This window comes from Phoxinus phoxinus (assembly GCF_949152265.1).
Source record: "Phoxinus phoxinus genome assembly, chromosome: 11".
NCBI lineage: Eukaryota > Metazoa > Chordata > Actinopteri > Cypriniformes > Leuciscidae > Phoxinus > Phoxinus phoxinus.
This window is the reverse complement of record NC_136886.1, coordinates 32,326,056-32,342,657: the sequence shown is the minus strand read 5'-3', so window position 1 is coordinate 32,342,657 and position 16,602 is coordinate 32,326,056. Positions and strand designations below refer to the sequence as shown.

Sequence of the window (16,602 nt, the reverse complement as noted above, 5' to 3'; positions counted from 1 at the left end):
TATGCAGCCGACGTCACAGCATGTGACTATTTTTGGGATTCTGATTGGCTAACGTGGGCTTGAGCTTCTCGTTACACTGCCACCTACAGGTTTGGCATGTTCTTGACCGCATATACACGTGTAAACAAACACTTTTCTGAAAACTGACAGGTGTGCACGATGTTATTTTTGAAAACGGAGAGGGGTGAAATGTCCGTTTATGAAAATAGCCGTCCATGCGTAAACGTAGCCTCAGTCTTCGCCCGATCCTAGATCTCCTGGTTCCTGAGTTTTTTAATTAAATACCTTTATAATCGTTCTCCTTCATGCTGTTTCCATTACCACGTACGTAACAATATGTGTTATACATTATTATTATTATTATTTTAATGTTAGTAATGTCTTTAAATGCTCACCAAGGCTGCATATATTTGATCCAAAATACAAAAACAGTAATATTGTGTAATATTTTACAATAAAAACTGTTTTCTGTTTTACTATATTGTATATTGATGTAATTTATTGATGTCCAGTGTCACATGATCCTTCAGGAATCATTCTAATATGCTGATTTGGTGCTCAATAAACATTTCTGATGATTATCAATGTTAAAAACAGTTGTTCTGCTTAATATATTTTTGGAAACTATAAATGTAATAAATAAATTCAATGCATCTTTTCTGCTCTTCTGGTCATGTTGTGAACCATTCATTAGTTAAAAATTATTTTCAAGAAAAAAAAAAGTATTTCTTTGTAATATGTTTCTGGTTAGGTTTTTCACTTGGAAATAAATTAAATTACAGTATTGAAATAGTTATGAACCAGAGACCAGAATACGGCTATATTCTGTATGCTTTAATAAACATTCTCTTAAAAATGCTTTAATAGCTTTTGAAATGCTGGCGTCTGAAGTGGAGGACATTTAGGACATTTTACTTAAAAACAAGACAATTGATTTGAATTTTAAAGTTAATGAATATGCTTCCTACAGAACTATGCTTGAGTACCTTGGTAAATATTCATGTGGAACAATGTAGAGATTATGCATGTGACTCAAAATAGGATATAAGATGTGATCAGTGCAATCAGAATGTATTATTCATTCAATTGTTCACCTAGATGTGCAATTTATTAAGAAACTATACGAAAAAAGAAACCGCTGGAGTGCACTTACGGTAAACCTGACTGAATTTATGTTTCATGATCTTAAAGACTTATGCTTAAATGTTTGAAATTAGCTTTGTAGACAAATATAAATTGTGGCAACATATAAATAGGTTTACACAACAATTTTTGGACAAGGAATTGGATAAGATTTGTGAGTTTTACTAGACTTATCTCTGCGTTGAACAGTTATGTGTGTGTGTAGCATAGCAGGTGTGTTTTTTTTATAAAGTATTTGCCTGATTGGGTTTAAGTGAAGCTGCCACAGTAAAGGTCAAGTTCAGCGCTGCTTTGAGGTCAGGTTAATCAAGTCAGTGAAGACTGAACCAAATTAGACCTGGCTCGTCCTAGAAATGGTAATTTTTGTTGATTACCATGGGGGGAAAAAACAGCAATTCCACCATTTAATAAGGCCTATGCTTAAAACAAGTGAAAATGTCTGCGTAGAACAAGAAAAAAATGCGTTTGATAAGATTTTATTTAAGATTTTATTTAAGATTTTATTTAAGATTTTATTTAAAATGTAAGACTTTTTGGTGACCAAGAGCTGTTGAGCTCCAAAAAAAGATTAAAGTAAGAATTATTAGAGTAAGAAGTAAGGAATAATTGATGATGGATTAAAGTGTGTATGAATTACATGAATCTGCGCGGCTCTCAACAGTGTTTGGTAGCAGTGTCTTTACTAATAATAACTGTTAACCTTTCTACTGCTAATCATTTCTACAAAACAAAACCGGAAATCGAGGGTAACGCGGGTATGATGTCATTGGCGACGCACGGACCGTGTCCTGGTTAAAACTGCTTATTTTTCTGTATTTAAAGGGGGGGTAAAATACTTAGTTTCAGTCAATCTCATGTTAATCTTGAGTACCTATAGAGTAATAGTGCGTCCTTCATATCTCCAAAAAGTCTTTAGTTTCATCATATTTATAAAATAAAAATACAGCTTTCCGATTCTAACCGGAAAAAGCCGAGGTCCTTGATTCTGGGCGTGGGCGGAGCTATAGAGTCAAGCCGGAGCGCCCGGGAAGGTTTGCTTATTATCGATCGTGGTGCGGTAGGCCATATTACTATATATATATATAGTATTTGGTTTGCAAATCCAGCGACGACCTCGGCCTTGTTAATAAAACATTCGTCACTGAAATGACCAGAACACAAAACCGCACTTGCCACACTCCTTTGCTGTCCCGGAAATACAAACTGCATCCACTGTTCCAGTAACACTGGGTTCTTTGGGAAGCTGAACAAGGTAAACTTTCCCTCACATCCCAAAACACACTTTTTTGGAGACATTCTTGACATCAACCATTCCTATTTAGCGCTGCTGCTGATGATTTCCGGTAGTAGCGCGTCGATGCATAGATATTATATAGAGATATATGATGTCTATGCGCCGATGAGCGCGGTCTTTCTCTCCTCTGGTCGATGTGTGCGTGAGCGCGCTTTTCCGAGAGCAATGCTCATATAAGGAGTTCCACTCTGGTCTACGTCATTAGATCTACGATAGAAAAAAACCAGCCGAAACGTGTTGCAATCCGGAAGTATGATTTTCAGCACAGAAATTCTCTGTTATTCGTTCAAAATAACTTTTCAAACTTTGGCCATTATTAGCATGAGAATCCATCTCTTTAACACTGTAAACAACTCTGAATACATGAAACACCATTGTACCCCCCCTTTAAACATTCTTAGAAACATTTGGGATAATGTAAGTACACAAATCAACAAAATATATAACATTGTTAGTGGTTTTTGGATATTTTAATCCAAAAATCCAAGTGTGCCTTTAACTGTTCTACTGCTAATAGAGAGCGTATTCAGGCCACGCCCACACCGGGGGGGGGAAACAATCCAACCGTCTCCATTGACTTTGCATTGTGAGAGGCTGCCTCCTTGTCATTTTTTGCTTCTAACAAAAGACATAAAAATGCCTAAAAGCTGCTGTGTGACAGTGTACAGCAAACAAGCTAAGAAACCCAGAAATAAGTTTTTATAAGCTGTCGACCCCCAAAAACAACTTTTAAGGACTTAAAAGTGGACACAGGCTGGAACGAATGGGTAAATTGTGGGATCCTGACAGTCAGTATGCACTAAAAATACAGTTACGTGTGCAGTAAGTTAAACATTTGGTAAAATATCCAAATGTCAGTTTTATACATTATATTTCTGTAAGATAAGCGATCCTGTGTTGCCGATTACGTTCTCCTCCAGCGGGCGTACGTTACGCTCTGTGTCCCCTTTTAAGTCCTTAAACGCTTGGTTTTTGGGGTCGACCGCTTATAAAAACTTATTTCTGGGTTTCTTAGCTTGTTTGCTGTACACCTCGTCACACAGCAGCTTTTAGGCATTTTTCTGTCTTTAGTTAGAAGCAAGAAATGACAAGGAGGCAGCCTCTCGCAATGCAAAGTCAATGGAGACGGTTGATTGTTTTCCTCCCCGGTGGGCGGGGTCTTCAGATTATGACGCGTTACGCTCTGTCTCTATAATAACTCTACAGAATAAGTATGTAGTGTCTAATATACCCTCTCTTGCTTCTCTTCCTCCTCACCTGCTCGTCTTTCTTCCAACCTCAGCTTAAACCTCAGCACTCTTTTACTGTAATCTAAACCACTAGCTGAGCTGTAAACCTCAGGTTAGACCGTAAACACATCTCCCTATACTAGCGCACTGTTCTCCACTTCAGCCGGCATCGCTTGTGGTCGGGAAGTGGAAGGAGGATGGAGAAAAGATGGATTGGGGGCAAAACTGGATGGAGACCCACACCTGTGATGAGGAACTGTGGGTTTTCCATATCGGTTGAGATTGTGAATGCATGAATGGAGGACTTGGGCCGGAGGATCCGTGTTGCTAGGGGTCGTTTGTGAGAAGCTGATTGGAGAAAACCACAGAAGCTCTGCAGCGAGACACTGCCAAGCTTGTGTGAAATGGGTCAAGCTAAATGTTTTAAATATTAAAGCAAATATTGCTGTTCCCCAGGCCCCGGCCGCACAGTGACGCGCTCTGTCCGGCACAAGAGAGTCATTGATGCCTCTGGCCGAGGTGGGGTGTGTTGTGTTTTAAGGGGGTCTGTGCACCTCGAGGCTGGGTTAGTCAAACAAGCAGGTCTTTTTCAAGAGGAAAGTGTTTTTGTAAGGCACGTTAGCTTTCTTTCTCCCTATCTGTCAATCCAGTTGGTTAGTGTAGAGTTTTTTTTTTAAGCTACTGCTTGACAAGCCTCAAATGGGAAATACAAAACGTTTTAATCTGCATATTACATTTTATAGGGGACCTGCTTGCTTTTTGCACTTTCCATATGCATGTGAAAGTATTATGTAAACATTTGTTTTCAATGGTGCTTTACAAATTAACTTATACTACTTCCTTTATATTTACCCTCTTGGAGTAGCTAAAAAGTAAATAAAAAAAATCTATTTATTTTTAGGGCTGGGCAAAAAAAAAGATTTTTCGATTAATCGATTTTTAAAATGTGGTCAATTCAAAATCGATTCTCAAAGGCCAAAAATCTTTTTTTTTAAAAATATATTTACCTATCACCCAAAAGCCAGTATTAGTTTTCCTACAGTGTTCATAGGCTTGCAGCCTCCATGTTACAGCGAATGCTGTGAGATTTTATGTTTGTTTTATCTTAAACATAAAATAACCTGATCCTGATTGGAGCTGATCCTGAGCTGGTACGTCACTTCGTACCGTGACGTCACTTCTTACCATGGATCCAGAACGAGCTGTATTTAGAGCTTGATTAAATAAATGATTCGTTTATAATGGGGAGGACGTCTTAAGCTATGAAACTTGCAGGACGTTTTAATGGTACAAAGACCTCTTATATACCAAAAGATCAAGGCAAATTTGGTTTCTCATGTCATGACCCCTTTAAATCTACATTCATTGAGTCGAATCAGGAATCGAAATCGAATTTAGAATCGAAATTGAATCGAAAATCGAAATCGAAACAAATTCAGAGCTTGCGAATCGAATGGGAACATCTGAATCGATACCCAGCCCTATTTATTTTAGAACATTATGGGTAATTATTAATTATGTTTGCTAAGGCAGAGTTTTAACAAACCCTTAAAGGGTTAGTTCATCCTAAAATGAAAATTTTCATAATTTACTTACCCTAATGTCGTTGCAAACCCGTAAGACTTTCGTTCATCTTCAGAACACAAATTAAGATCTTTTTGATGAAATCTGAGAGATTTCTGAACACATATTGGAAATATTTTTTGCGCAAAGCACTCGCATCCCTTCATAAAATGAAGGTTAAACCACTGGAGTCACATGGATTACTTTAATGATGTCTTTACCTTTCTCAGGCTTGAAAGTGGTAGTTGCGTATACTGTCAATGGAGGGACGGAAATCTCTCAGATTTCATCAAAAAGATCTTCATGTGTGTTCTGAAGATGAACGAAAGTCTTACTGATTTGGAACGACATGAGGCTGAGTAAACAATGACATAATTTTCTTTTTTTGGGTGAACTAACCCTTTAAACTGAACTCTAAGGGCTTCAAATCCCAGATTATTAGTGCTATATGATGGACATATCAAATTGTCTGACACGAGGCCTGTTCACACCAAGAACAATAACTATAATGATATTAATAACGACAACTACCGTACATTAGCACCAACAGTCAATAACGTTCAGTTTATTATAACCATGCGCTGCAGTTTTGCCGTCTGCCACTCTCAATGTTTGACCTCTTTATTGTCAGGTGGATTCTGATTGGCTGTCAATGTTTTTACCGTTAATCAGATGGAAAAAATGCTCTGAAAGTGATTCCAGCAATATCATTCCTCGGTCTCATTGTTGGTATAGTTGTGACTTTTCATTGTTACAGTTAGGCTATCGTCTAGGTGTGAACAGCCCATTACAAATTTCATAATCCACCAGGTTAATAAAACAAAAAAGATCCCACAGATTTATATTGAAGTAGCCTATGTAAACAAGCCATGACCAGAATACCATAGATATGCCCTAGTAACCAACCAGAACACCCTAGCAACTAGCCTACCTGGAGATATACTAAAGGATTTAAAACACCTTCTGGCTTCATATTTGCCTCATCAAGCTTTCTATATTGCCTTATTGAGTACTTTATTTGCACTGTGAGTGTTGTAGAGCGATAGTTTAACTCTAAACGTGTTTAATGCATTCCCTGCAGATGTTATCGGCTGCCGTCAGAGTGTGAATTGCAGGGAAACTTTCGACTCTGTGGTCGAGATTCACACTTTCGCCGTAGGTGTTCCCATATTCATTTGTGAGTTGTCTGACATTGTGGTGGTGTGTGATGAAGCCACAGAGATGAGTTGTGTTTTCTAGCAATGTGAAATAAATAGTTGATTAAGAATTTCTTACACAATGAACATGAGGGTTGCATGAGGGTTCACTGATTTAAATTAATATTTTATCGTAACATGATTATTCTGGCATCATTTTCATTTATTCTGTCGAACAGGAAGTGTTGGTTTAATATCACTGAGATTTTGTTAGTTTTATTTTTATATTTTCTGATTTATTTTAATTGTATTGTAAGTTTTAGTATCTCTGTTGTGTGTTTTTGTCATATTTATTAGTTTTGTTTTAACACATTTTTCCGGTTTAATTTATTTTAGTATTAACTTAAACAAAATTAGAATGAGAAAAATGTACTTGGAAATTATCACTGAAATAATCTTTTTTAAATATTTTATTTGACTTCAGTTAACGTTTATTGTATTTCAAGTAATGAAAACAGAGATTTGGGTCACACTTTATTTTAAGGTGTCTGTGTTACAGTGTAAGTACTGAGTAATATTAATTAACTACATGTACTTCTTATTATAGGGTTAGGGTAGGATTTGGTTGAGGGTTGGTTAGTTACATGTAATTATGCATAATTTATTGTTATTACTATTGTAAGTACATGTAACATATGTAACAAGGACACTGTAAAATAAAGTGTTACTGAGATCTGCTGATTTCCTGATGTGACGTGCAGAGAACCATTGCCGTTTGACGTCATTGATGCCAAATCTTGCATATCTTGTCCACACAACATTTACAATTCAGTTTATTTTACAAATCTACTGTCAGACTCATGCTAGCAAACAGCACTTCCAACATAATACACATGCTAGCAGTGAATAGCTACATGCTAATAGCGATTAGTTAAGTGCTGAATCATGCCAAGAACATGCTAATAACTCAATAAAAACTCCATAGTAGCCATATGTGACAACTACAAACCACCTAGTTACACCATAGCAACCACACAGAACACCCTAGGAACCGCCTAGCAACACCATAGCATCCACCCAGAACACCCTAGCAACCGCCTAGCAACCACTCAGAACACCTTAGCAACCCTCTAGAAACACACTAGCAACTTTAAACTATTTCAAACTATACTTTAAACTTTAAACTATTTTAAACTGTAAACTACTTTAAACTTCAAACTACTTTAAACTTCAAACTACTTTAAACTACAAACTAATTTAAACTATAAACTAATTTAAACTTTAAACTTCTTCAAACTATCTGGTCCGGCTTTCTCATGCCAACTTAAAGTTTGTCTCGACAAACTTTTTAATCTAGTTGTTATTACTATTGTAAGTACATGTGAACACTGTAAAATAAAGTGTTACCGAGATTTGTCACATCTGCTGATTTCCTGATGTGATGTGCAGAGAACCATTGCCGTTTGACGTCATTGATGTAAAATCTTGCATATCTTGTCCACACAAAATTTACAATTTAGTTTATTTTACAAATCTACTTCAAAAAAATGTAATATAGAGCTCATGTTATAAGGACTATACTTCTGTGGTGCTCTACAACCCCTGGTCACGGTGTGCTTTCATTGCACATGGAAAAGAGTCATGTGTGTATGTACTTTAGAGCATCTCATTTAGCATTCAACGAAATTCAAATGAACTTTGAACGACATGAGGGTGAGTAAATGAGTAAATGATGCCATCATCTTTTACTTGGGGCGAACTGTTCTTTTAAATAAGATGTGAATCATACTTCCAGGCCATTTTTTCCCCTTTCCAAATGTGACAAAGTTTCCTATGTGCATACGAACACTAACTTTAGTGTGAGCGAGGGCAGAAAAAACTCTGCATCTGTTTCCATTGGGAGGAAAAACAGCGCTGTATTCATGACGTTAAAATAGCCAGTCCCGAACACCGTGAGTTCGATCCCAGGTCGTGTGACCCATCAACTGTAGAGTTTCTAAAATCTCCAATCATTGTAATTATGCTCTTAATTAAGGCACTTAACCCCAGCTCGCCCCAGGAGGGGACGGTCCCTACTATTAGTGTACCCCAAACCACTCTGAATGAATAGTGTCTGTACAACTGAGGTTCTTTTGCTTGCTCTTCACCGCACGTTCACCTTCCCAGTCCACATTTGTCTCAATCCTACTGAAATTGGTTTAACATAACTCTTTCTACTGGGGCGTCCCACTGTTTTGTCTGTTTGTGGAGCGTTGCAAAGGAAGATGAATGGTGCTCTCGCTGATGGCTTTAAAGGTTAAGAAAATGTCAGAACAGCAGAGCTATTAGTCTCCTGTGCTCTGATGGGCCCTTGAAGGGGCCGTTGACTTCTTCCTGAGATGCGGGGTATGATCTATATGTGGGGGTAATTGCTGTCGTGTCCGACAGGTCAGGCTGGGCCTTGTGCTCGTTTCTCCCATCAGCCATCTGGTTTCGGGACTGATATTTCACTCTAGTTGGTGCAAGTCATGCAAGAATATTGCTGCAGGGCTGACACTAACGATTATTTTGGTAATCGATTAATATGCAGATTATTTCTTTGACAAATTGATTAATTGGATGAAAAAATTAAATAATAATTTGATCAGATCAGATTAAATAAACAGAAAACTGCTGTTGTGATCAAATGCATATAGCAGTGAAACTCGAAAATTAAAATATCGTGCAAAGCTTAAAAGGTGAAACTAATATATTATATAGACTCATTACATGCAAAGTGAGATATTTCAAGCCTTTTTTTATAATAATTTTGATGATTATGGCTCACAGCTTATGAAAACCCCAAATTCAATATTAGAATATTGTGAAAAGGTTTTCATAAGCTGTAAGCCATAATCATCAAAATTATTACCAATAAAGGCTTGAAATATCTCACTTTGTTTGCATGTAATGAGATTTATTTGAAAAATAAAAAAAGCTTTTTGTTCAGAATGTTGCTTTTTTTAAAATTAAACTAACCCACAATCAAGTGTGATAAAGAATGCATGAAGCTATAGAATAAAACTAAGAGGCTCTGCTCTTTGGTTTTATATATTGCATGTTCAGATATTCATACAACAAAATATTCTGGGGGCCATGAAAGTTGAAAATCTGATGAAAATTATCAAAAACTCTGGCGGGGAAAGAGTTAATGTGTCTAACAAGAAATATTTTTGTCATAATTATTGCTGCTGTCTGGTTGCATGCTGACGTCTGTGAAGGTTAAGGCAGACTCTCTCGCTGTCAGGACAGGCCTTTATGCAAAATGGAAATATTTGTGTGACTTTTAAACATTTACAGATAAGGATACAACAGAGGAAACCGTGTCTCAAACGCATTAAACGGCACATGCATCCGTCAAAGCAAATGAAAGGGCAAGTCGCATAAAACTTTTGGTTGAAGTACTTTATATGACACTCAAGTTTAGGAAAACGTTCTTGCACATTTCCCGCTGTAGCTCAGTGTGTGTTCTCCACCGTATTTCAGAGACAGTATGTGTTGTCCAAAGAAATGCTTCATAAAGTGACATGACTGTTGGATGTTTTCCGTGCTCAGCGAACAGATGCAATTAATCGATAATCAAAACCATTGTCGATTATTTTCATTATTATTGATTATTATGGAATTTGTCGATGTTATGTTGCAGCTCTACATGGTGGCAATGCAGATTAATAGACAATCTGATCATTGTGCCATTCTTATTGGCCTACACAAAATATTTGACATGTTTTTGGGACGTTTATTTGACTGTGTTGTGAATAGTGCACAAAAAAATGGTTGCAAAGAAGCTTTGATTCAGGTTTGATGTCATCAGTTGTGCATCACGTGACTGATCGGATCACGTTGCAACAGGTTGGGATTTCAGAGTTACAGCCGAGGAGAAAATATAAACTTAAAGTGAATAAAAAGTTAAATTAAGGTATTTTTGTTGTTGTTCTCTCTCTTCCTGTTTCTCTTTCTCTCTTTTATGGATTTAATGTTCTTTATTAAAGCTCTTGTGAGGAGATCAACTCTTTCTGTTTGTCTGACTGGGGAATCTTCATTCTTGTTATTTTCTCTCATGTTTTTCCTCTCTCCTGTCTCTTTCTCTCCGCCTCTGAGGAATCATAGGCTGTGTAGTAGTTACTGCGTGAACATCTCTGTGTCTCAGGAGAGTTTTTGATCAGACCTGACTGAATCCCTCCTGAGGCTTGAAAGATTCTCTAAATCGCACCATCATTCACTCTCTCTCTCTCCTGTTTTTGTTTTGGTCGCTCTCCGGAGGATGATTTTATTGCTCAGCAGTTGCTCTCTCACAGGAGACTTAAAGGAGATCACAGTTTTATTTACGTATACTTTATTTGGGATGTTTCACCTTAGGGGAAATAAATATAGATGCAAATGAGACAATCATCGACATACTGAGATTTTAGAAATATAAAATCAATGCACTGCAAAAACTGTATTTTAGTCTTGTCAGTATTATTTTTTTCTCGTTTTATACAACTAAATTGTGTTGTATTTATACATTTTGGTTAGAACCTTATTAGGTATATTTTCTAAAAACAAATCTATAGTCAATATTTTATGTCAGGGATTCCCAAACTTTTGTATGCCAAACCCATTTGACCTACTTGAAGTTCCCCTGAGAGTTATGTTTCAATAATTCAACAACATTTGTTCACAGTTTTCTGATGTTGGTTAATGGTCAGACAAACAAATCAAATATTTTCTATTTTTCTATCTAAGTGTTTAATCTTGATATGCATTTATTCATATTTGCATTTTTATGATTTCATTAATGATTAGCTTTTCATCAGTTCACAAACCCCCTGCAGTTCTTTCGTTCACAAACCCCCGCTAGGAAAAACCTGTTTAGTGCAATGGATCTCGATTCATTTTTTCTTTTTTTTTCTTGATGTTTTGATGAGAAAACAAGACAAAATGACCAATTTGAGAATGATTAATAATGCGAAACGTCAATATGCAAGTTAATGCTTCTCGCATATGCATATTTCTCCTCTGACCCTCTAGTTGAGGAATGCAAACACATCTAAGCATGAAACTTCAACAAAAGTCTTCACTTGCTCTCCCTTTAATCTCATTGTTGTCTTGAACACAAGTTATTTCAATTGAGTTATTTATCCCATATGTATTTTTTTCACCTTGCATATGTGTCTTCATCATGAGTTCCTCAAAGAGAAGATGTGATGCTGTCGTATGGTCGTCTTGTGATTGCAGCATCAGATTAACCACAGGAGCTCGGAAATGAACAGCTAACCTGTGAGGTGCACATAAAATGAGCTAAAATAACCCAAAATACATAAACCAAAAGACCTCTGTACTCTTGTCCTTGAAAAACTGTGTGCTGCTCAAACACTGCGACTTTATATTTGACAGAAATAATCTTTTTATTTTTAATTCATTTTGAGTTTGACTTGGCGTCCCAAAACTTTTACCTCATTTCCCCATCTATCTCAATCCAACTTTCTTTCACAAACACCCACATTCAGTGCCCGCAGAGAAGAATATGGCACATATCCAGCATACGACGTGTGTTTATAAAGAATGATTTGTAAGAATTAAGTTAAATCAGTGGGAGAAATAGAGAGTGGAAAGAATAAAGTGTCTAAAAATGCGTGCTGAACTGAGATGATTACAGCACAAGTCATGCATTTCACAATGAGATCATGTTGGCTAAATCTGTTTTGTGTTTCTTCATCCAGTGCTCCAGCATGACTTAAGATACTGGCATCTGTTCAGACATGACATGTTCATAGTGAACCCCTCGAGAGGGAACACACCCGCGAGGGGCGGAGCAAGGACTAATTAACACCAGACTACCTTCATTCTGAACGCTAACATACTGTGCGACTCTTTTGTTTTAATAGTATTCCTCTTTGGGATTTGAATTGACGAATTATTTGGTCATTCCGTATGTGTTTTTGTCTATTCTATTGTATTCTATTCTATTGTATTCTATTCTATTGTATTCTATTCTATTCTATTCTATTCTATTGATGTATTTTTGTTTCATCATATTGTTTCATATAAAACCACATGAATTTCCATGCAGTTTCAGGCTGATTTATGCTGATTCAGGTTAGTGCTGATTTGTAAATTGGTTAGTGTTGTTTTGGCACTATAGTTCAGGCTGGTTTAGTGCTGGTTAATACTGGTCTGGTGCTTGTCTAACTGGTGCTAACCAGTCTAACGATTTTGTTCACTAGAGAAGCAGAACAGGTGAAATTGATCAACTATCATGATTGATTAAACTAGTAAAGCAACAGGGTACTGCTAGTTAAGTTTGTAAATTGTGATTTTGCTGGTTTAGAAGTTTGGTGGTTTGTTCTGTTTTTGGGTTAAGAAGTAGGCCTACTGGTTTGGTGCTGGTTATGTCTGGTTAGTGGTGGTCAGGCTGGAGGACGAGCAAAGCTACACTGTCCCACAACAGAACAGCATGGTGTTCCTTGTCAAGCTGGTTGACTTTCTTGTTAAATCAGTAAAGCAGAAGGTTCTTGCTGGTCAGCTATTACAGCTAATGTGAACTTTTTTTTCTGGTTTAGAAGTTTGTTGGATGGTTTATGTTGGTTAGTGCTTATCTGGAGTTTAGAGTTGAGTAGTACTGGTTTGGTGCTGGTCTAGCTGGTGGACAAGAAAAGCCAATGCTGTCCAATAGCAAAAAAAAAAAATATATTGTTAAGAAGTGCAGGTTCTTGCTGATTAAGTAGTTAAGCTGTTGTGATTTCGCTGGTTTAGAAGTTTGGTGGTTGTTTTATGCTGGTCCATTCTGGTTTAGGGTTAATACTGGATTGGCACTGGTTAGTGCTGGTCAATCTGGTGGACGACCAAAGCCATGCTGTTGCACAGCAAAACATTATGGTTGTCCTCGTCAAGTTTGTTGTACTTGTTTGTTAAATGAGTAAAGCAGAATGTTGTTGCTGGTTAAGCTGGTCAGCTAATGTGATTTTGCTGGTTTACGCCTTTCTGGTGAGTACTAATCTGGAGCTGGTTTATTCTGTTTTAGAGTTAAGTAGTACTGGTTTGGTGCTGGTTATGGCTGGTCAGTGCTGGTCTTGCTGGTGAACAAGCAAAGCCATGCTGTCCAACAGCAAAAATAACATGATCTTTCAGGTCAAGCTAAAGCAACAGGTTCTTGCTGGTTGAGTTTGTCAGCTATTGTGATTTTGTTGGTTTAGAAGTTGGGTGGTTTGTTTATGCTGGTCCATTCTGGTAGGTTTAGGGATAAGTAGTACTGGATTAGTGCTGGTCAAGCTTTTGGATGAGAAAGGCTATGCTCTCCCACAGCAAAACATTATGGTTCTCCTTGTCAAGTTTGTTTACTTTTTGGTTAAATGAGTAAAGCAGAAGATTCTTGCTGGTTAAGCTGGTCAGTAATTTGATTTTGCTGGTTAAGAACTTTGGTGGATGGTTTATGTTGGTTAGTACTAATTTGCAGCTGGTTTATTCTGGTTTAGAGTTAATTAGTACTGGTTTTGGAGGTGGTAATGGCTGGCCAGTGCTGGTCTTGTTGGTGGACAAGCAAAGCCATGCTGTCCAACAGCAAAACACATTGTCTTTCAGCCTCAAGTCAAGCTAAAGCAATGGGTTCTTGCTGGTTGAGTTTGTCAGCTATTGTAATTTTGCATGGTTTTTGGTGGTTTGTTAATGCTAGTTCATTCTGGTTTAGGGTTAAGTAGTACTGGATTGGTGCTGGTTAGTGCTGGTCAAGCTTGTTGATGTTCTGGTTAAACCAGTAAATCAGAAGCTGTGATTTTGCTGGTACAGAATGCTGGATAAGCTGGTAAAAAATTGGTCTTACTGATTAAGAAGTCGAGCATGCCAGTTTAAAAAGTATGATTGGTCAGCAATTGGTGTCACTCAATTAGTCTATGTTTCAAGTCAATCTGACTGTGCCTTGGTTGTATTGTACCACATGTTTTAAGCTTTTAGCTCAACTAAACTGACCGAATGTTCCTGTGTAGTTTGTACTTTTGACTCTGTTGACTTTTTACGTTGTGGATCCAGCATAACTCCTGCATTAAATATCATCCTGTGTCCCTCATTCACCTCGTGTAATTTCATCTGCTGAATTAAACGACTCGGTTGAATGGAGCTACAAATAAATGGATGAATGAGTGAGTGAATCGGTGAATTGGTGAATTGGTGAATCTCAAGAGGAAGTCGTACAAAATTTGAATTCGAAATCAACCGCCCCATTGCGTATTGTGTTTTTGTGTGTGACGGGGCCTGGAGATTGAGGAAACGGAATAATGATAGAGGGGATTGAACATGTTTCTTGATCTCTTTTCATCTAGTATCACTGTGAAATGTCAAATTTGAATTGATTGAAAAGAAAATTACAGCTGTATTATGGGATGTCGTGGGGGGAGGGGTGTTGTTGCCACAGAAACCAGACCACAGCTTCTCAAAGTGCTGTTCTCAGCTAATGAGTAAGCAAAGGTTTCATGTTGAATTGTCCCAAAAAGACACTGAAGTCACACTTAAAAATGCCTGAGTGGAACTGCTTTAGATAACAAAATACTAACCCAAATGGCATTTATTGTAAAGAAAAAAAGTGTGCTTATTAAGCAGCACATTTACCAGATATTTTTGTGGAGTCGGTTGGGTTGTAATTGTATTGTTTTGAGGTTTGAGGTCACGTTTAGACATATTTAAATACATTTTATGTTTAGACATTTGAACAGACTGTGCTTATGTACCGGACAGCCTTTATGTAAAAATTATGTACATAAATATGGCATCTAAGATTTATATATTATATAAGGCTGTTGCATATTTACTAATTATTCACAATGATTTTTGCTGGCCATATAAAAAAATGCAGGATTCTGAATATTGTGATCATGGACGACTTTTTGGGTCAGTGAGATTAATTTTTTTTGAAGGAAATTAATATTAATCAAGGACTCATTAAATTGATCAAAAGTGACAGTAAAGATATTTATAAAAGATTCCTATTTCAAATGAATGCTGTTCTTTTGAACTTTCAATTCAGTAAAGAACCTTTATCATGGTTTCCACAAAAACATGAAGCAGCACAACTGTTTTCAACGTTAATAGAAGAAGAAACCGACGGATCATGTGACACTGAAGACTGATCACAGGAATAAATTACATTTTAAAGAATTTTATATTCAAATAGAAAACAGTTTTTACTGTATTTTTAACATTAAAAACCTTGCGGACATCAAACTTTTGAATGGTAGTGTATATTGTATTAAGCAATATTAAGGTTTATTAAGACAAAACGTGTTTACACCCTATACTAGGACACCTGTGTGATCCTAAGGAATCCTGCTGTGCTTAGTGGTTTTTAGTCTTTTATTTTATTTTTTAGTGGATTTATGAAAAAAAGTGAAGTGTTAGAGCACAGTTTTGTATCGAAAGCAGTGACATTCGGACATTTTGTCACAAGTGTAGCATCAGTGTTCAAATACGTGCCGAGGCTGCTGTACGCATCCGAGGTGCACCAGCCTCAGTTTGGGAACAGTTAGAGGAATTTTAACCCTTTCTTTCCCCGCGTCTGCTCGCCACAGATGCCGCACACACACACACAAACACACACACACACCCTCGTGCACAGCCGCCGTGCCCCCAGCAGCCTCCCTCCATTGAGAAAGTTAACAGTTTGTTTTTCACAGAGCTGAATGCTTCACTGCACACATTACTGAAGCCCCTTCATCTCCCCCTTTACTCGCCCGTGAGAGGCTGACTAAAATGATTTCTCTCTCTCTCTCTCTGTCTGTTTGTAAGGATTCTGTTAAACAGATCTGAAGTCTATCGGATGCGCTCCTCTGGAATGAGCCCTTGCTGACACCTTACTCCTGGTGAGTACACTCTTTTTTTTTCTTTTTTTTTTTCTCTAATCTATCCATCCGCGGTAAAAACTATCCACTTCCTGTGAATCTTTTCATCTTGTTGCACTGTGGTTTCCCTTCTTCTTGTTGTCCTGGAAGCAATTTTCCCTCCCCTCGTGTCCTCCCGTATCTTTTCCAATTTCGTCCTCTCTCCGCTCCATCCCGTCTTTCGTCTCTCTCTCTGTCCCCTCCCTCTCTCCGTGTCTTTGTTGAGGTATTCTGATAAACAGTTTGGCCGTCATCTCCAGACCTCCCCCATTGTGTGTCCAATTCTCTTTGTTCTCTCAGCCTGTGGCGCTGGCCTCTGAGAGTGTGTGTGTGTGTGTGTGTGTGTGATTGACCACTTCAAGTGCGTCTGT

At 37.5% G+C, this 16,602-nt stretch overlaps 1 protein-coding gene across 1 annotated transcript in view; it reads left to right on the top strand.

Annotated features, from left to right (window-relative positions):
* Nucleotides 1–16,602, top strand: part of sema5bb (sema domain, seven thrombospondin repeats (type 1 and type 1-like), transmembrane domain (TM) and short cytoplasmic domain, (semaphorin) 5Bb) — a 72,680-nt gene that overhangs the window by 5,725 nt on the left and 50,353 nt on the right. The window contains exon 2 of the mRNA XM_079629692.1: nucleotides 16,140–16,213. The gene's annotated coding sequence lies outside the window, so the exon portion shown is untranslated. The remainder of the gene's footprint in view (nucleotides 1–16,139; nucleotides 16,214–16,602) is intronic.